The sequence below is a fragment of the Buceros rhinoceros genome, unplaced genomic scaffold (genome assembly GCF_000710305.1).
Source record: "Buceros rhinoceros silvestris isolate BGI_N320 unplaced genomic scaffold, ASM71030v1 scaffold20611, whole genome shotgun sequence".
Taxonomy (NCBI): domain Eukaryota; kingdom Metazoa; phylum Chordata; class Aves; order Bucerotiformes; family Bucerotidae; genus Buceros; species Buceros rhinoceros.
In genome coordinates this window covers 10,685-15,927 of record NW_010396318.1, presented here as the reverse complement: position 1 = coordinate 15,927, position 5,243 = coordinate 10,685, and positions in this window count along the sequence as shown.

The following is a 5,243-nucleotide window of genomic DNA, read 5'->3' as shown; positions in this document are numbered from 1 at the left end:
CACTCTTTCTCTCTCGGTGTTGGATCTAGACATCAAACCAGCAGTTCCACCTCCAAATTCCCTTCTCTTGAGGTTTTTTTTGGCTAGCTAAGGCTGCCCCACAATAACATGGCTTACCAAGGATGGAGGATGCTAGCAGCACCAACTAGAGGGAACTCTGGATGGAAAACTTGAATCTGTGCTATGTGGGGCATGGTAAAGTTTTGATATCCCTACTTTGACTAAAGCTTGTCCTCTGAATGCAAGTGCAGTTTCACAAATTGGGGACTGTTGCCTGAGACTGGTACTTGGATGGGAAGCATTTAAAGAATGGCTGTCTTCTGCAGCTCTTGGGAAATCATGAGAAATGGAATTCTCACAAGTCAAAACTGAGCTGATGGTGAAGCAGGAGGTAGAGGGCACACTGGACTGCCTGAGATAAGATGAAAAATCAAGATGTACAACAAGACTTGTCACTGAAGATCATAAATCCATCTTTCACGAGAGAAGTGGAGTGCCTTGGCTCTATTCCAGTTTGCCTCATTGCATTTTGATCACAGGAGTATCCTACCTTAAGATTTAGACATGGTCAGTAGAATGTAGAAATACAAAATATGGAAATATTTGTCACGTATATTCTAAAAATGAGAAGAAACACAAGTAACAAGAATACTGCACTGAAACTTAGACATTTTCAGATATGTACATAATTTGCGATGATAATTAGCAGCAAGATCAAAGTGGTAACAATACTAAAAGGTGTTTACTTGTATTTTATGCTACACATGTAGAGGAAAGCTAAGCTGAAACATCTTGTTTTGGAAAGCTGAGTGAGGGCTGTGAGATTGAGTGTGACCCCAAATATATGCTAAGAAGTAAATGCGCTTTGAAAATGAACCACTGCAAAAGTAGAATCTCCATATATTTACAGGACTATTTCTGCACTCTTGAGTTCACCTGCTAGATGTTTAAATGTCTGGAGCAAGCTGAGGCTATCATTTCCTTTGTAGCTTTGTGATATTTAAATGCTTGCCTGATAACTGCTTTGACTTTATTTAAAGACATTTGCACTTAGAGCTCAAACTTAAAAAGGAGGCTAAATAGCTCAATGGGTTCAAATTCCCCAGCTAGATCCCCTCTGAAAAGGGAAATGTTGCTTATGTTTACCAGAGGTTCATGTTCTTCTCAGCGCCTGCCGGGGTGAGATTGATGTCCCTCAGCTTGTCCTGCCGAATGCTGAACCCCTGTGTTTGACTGTGGACTGGTGGCCAGTTTTGCCTTGTGAATTCTCCCAGTAGATGCTTTGATAAATACAGGGTTAAGGAAAATAACCATTCTGCAAGCACTCTGCTTAGCAAGGGTGTGTGAGTGGAAGGAAGACTTGTAGTGGGGTCATGCATGGGGTAGAAGGACCTGCACTTGATTCCTGAGAGCTGTGGAATGGTGAGCCCCATCCAGTTCTTGGCTCTGGCTCGTTCCCAGGCTTACAGGGCCTGAGCACTGTGCTGCTATCATCTCTAACTGTTGCATGCCTCCGACTCACAATTGGACTCCCTGCGTCCACCTGCCTGAGCCTCTTGGGCATCTTATCTCAATCCAAGCAGTCCACCAGCAGTTAGCCTGCTTGCAGCAGAAGCCTTCAAGAATTGCCGGCTGTTTCTACAACAAGACTTTGCTGGGTAGTAGTGGGTCCAGGTATGGCACAGAGAAAGCTGAGGAGATAACCTGCCAGCTGGCTCTCCCCACTCTGTGACTCCTGCATAGCTTTCAACCCCTCTCCATGCCCTAGAAACGGCCCAGCATGCAGTGGGTCCCCTGTCTGGGAATCCTCACACTTTCCTTCATGGACATCTCCCATGCTTCAGCCCCTGTGCTGGTGGGTAACTTTCTGTTCTGCACAGGCAAGATCAGGCCATGCTGGGACTTTGAGCACCACTCTGAAGCACCTTCCAGGCTGTGTGGCACCTGCCATGGTTCCTGCAAGCAAACGCCTCAGTACCTACTGTGAGTTAGGGTCATGCCTTGTTCATAGGAAACAAGAATTCAGATGTGCCACAGAGGCAGTTGTCACCAAAATGTTGCATAAGCTGTTTGGTTTGGTGTTTTGTTTTTTTTTTTATATTGGCAGATTTCAGTAGTAGTTTGGGAGGCAGTGTTTGCCTATTGTAGAATGGTTATAGGATTTTAAAAGGGATCTAAAATAGTTTTCACTTAAATCCTAAAAGGTTAGTGAGAAGCTGTGTTTATTTTCACCCAGTAATACACAAAAAGAGATGAAAATTCAGTCAGGTGAATAAATCCAAACTCTCATCAAGTCACATTTTTAATTAATAGACAAATCATTACAAAAGCATTTCCCCTGGCTCCTTCAGTGCAAGCCACCTGTTGGCCACACGGCGGGGACAGCAGGAGCAGGGAGGGAAGGAACAGATCTCACCTACTTTCCTCCATCAAGTCTGCACAGATCCCATTAGAGGGGAGATGTTGCTCCCAAACTGCCTCAGCACCTCCTTTGGACTCTTGCTTCTACACAGCACTGCCCTGAAGGAAAAAGCTGGATTGCAATTTCTTCTATGCACAATAGATTGTTACCTGTGGGTATGGGCAGGGGCTATATAGGAATTTTATTCGTTTGACTCACCCCCTTCATACAAGAAAAGGCGGGTCATGGAATGGGTCAGTGTGGTGTGGTCCCATTAACATAGACCTCTGTAGTACTGCATCATTGTTTTATTTATCCTAATGTCTTTTCACAAGGGAGAAATGCAACCCACACAGAAGACTAGATGTTGGAAAGGAGTGGAAGCACAAGTGAACCTCCTGTTACTATAGACCAGCCTCAAAATGAGAATAAATAGTGATAAGAGGAAAAATATCTGCAACAGAATTATTAAATAAAGGCAACTTTTAAAATGGCTCCAGTCTGGCTTCTAATTTTGGTCTTGTAATTTGATTGTGGTTTTAAATGGGACTGCTTAGACATTAGCTACTTGATCTGCAAGCAGCAGCAGGTAAGCAATGCAGAATTATGTGAAGGGGCACAGCCAAAGGCACACTTTGCCTGGGCTGAACAGGCACTGCCAGCCTGCTGAGAGGGAGGACTGCTGCTGTCCTTGGCTGAAGGGTGGGGGAAAGCTCCCTTTGTTCCAGTGAGCCTGTCACCAGCAGGTGTTGAGACCACCCGAGATGGGGAGACAGTGAGGGCTGTTTGGGCCAGGGTGTATGGGTGAGGCAGGTGAAATTCCTCAGCCTGTGCCAGCTTCGCCTCTCAATACACCCTTCTCATTCTGGGAGATGCAGCAGCCCATTGCTGGTCACACCCTTGGAAAAGTGGAGGGAGCTTTATTGCTGCTTAGCCGGATACTGGCAGAAAATTTTGTACTAGGTCTGCATGTGTGCATGCATGTAACAAAAAAGGGAGCTCGAAGGAAACAGTGCTGTGCAAAAGAAGAGCAGAATTCAATATTAAGATAATATTGACCCATTAGTTAAAAAAAAATAGGTGTGGCTACAGAAACATGTTGAGTGCTGTAACCTGATACCACTGCTGGCACCGAGCACAAGGGATTTCCAGCCTCTGTTGCAGCTCGCTGCCACTGCATGTCACTTTAGGACAGAGCGACACAGGAAGGACTGGTTGAGGTTTGTGCAGCTCTGGTGGGGACAGACCACTCTGCACCCTAGGGAGGGACCACCAAGGGAGGAGATGGGCTGTGGGAACCCAAGGCCCATTGCCCTAGGGGAAGAAGAGCAGCTTAGCATGCTCTGCAAAAATACGTTGTCCCCAAAGTGACAGAAACAAGTAATCTGAGCTACATGTTTAATTAAAAGGGATGGGTTTCTTTCTGAAGGAGTCACCAAAGTAGCATCTGGTATTGATAACCAGGGATAGGGGAGTAGGAAGTGTCCTCCTGGCCATTTCCAGTCGGGCCAGTCTGTCACTGGAACAACTGGGGTTGCTCCAGCTGCTGTGGAGGGAAAGGGACAGTTCACCAGACCTTACCCATGGAACTAGTGACTGTCACTCGCCCAGGATGGTGACCAGCCCATTGCAGGGAGCAGGATTTGGCCCTACTACAACAGGAGAATGATGCTGGATGGAATGCCAAAGCGTACTGGGGCAAACCTGTGAGGCTGAAAGCTTACCCCACAGTTTAGGGGATTATTGCAATGGCCAAACCCATGTGGATGTTATGCTGTTGGGTATGGATATGCTTCTACCCAGATCTTTCCAGTCTGAGTATTGATGGTGTGAAAAGTGGTGACACTCTGGCCCACACCCACACTCTCACCTGCACCTCTTCTTCCAATCATCAGAGTTGATAGCATGCTGACAAACCACATGAGGAATGACACATTCACCCCAAAAGCACTTGTACAAGAACAGGGCATGATTCATGATTCAAGGGGGAAAATTGAAATGCCATTGTGAGCTGAGCATCAGTCATCAGGGGACACAGGTCTAAGTAAAGGACAGGCCCTCGCTCTCTGCCTCCTCATCCCAATGTGCTGCTGGATATCTAATGACACGCTGTCCTGGGTTCAACATGGAGGAACCGGATGCTCTCCTGTTGTCTGGCTTTCTTCTTCCCAGAGAGCTGTGTTTCTCCCAGGCTTCCAGGAAGGAGAACAAGCCTCTTTGAATGAAGTCATAAAAGGGGGTGTGTGAGAAGATTCGACACCATTTTGCCATCTTGCTTTCCCCCTCTCTGCTCTATCTGCCCTCCTCCCTATCTCGTCCATGCTCTGCGGCTCTATCAGATATGCCGTGGAGGACTCCTGTATCTTACACCCTCGGACTGGAGACCTTTATCAAGGAGAGAAAGACATGTCCAGGACCTGCTACTTCCCTGAAGCAGGAAAAGACTCCTTCTGCAGAACGAGTAGGACTTTCTCCGTTTTCTGCCGATTCCCGGTGGGGGTGGTCTAATGAACTGTCTAGCCCTGATGGATGGACCCAGCAGTACCCCTTATCCCTGTGGCGGATGAAGTAGCCCCTACGCGCAGGAGAATTTGAAGATATTCCCTTAAGACGCGACCTGGCTGGCCCGTGGCGCAGATGTGTATGTGTGGGGAGTCTGGAAGCAGCGTTCCTCCTTGGCAGAGGTTCCTACAGCCACCCCAGAGGAGAAGAGAACTGTGTTTTAATGCTGAAAGGTGCATGAAAGGTTTGTCTTCAGGAGAAACCCATAATCAAGCTTTGCACGGGCAACAGACTACGGGCAGACTTTTCCCTTCCCGCCCCCCCCCGGCGTGGTGAGCCA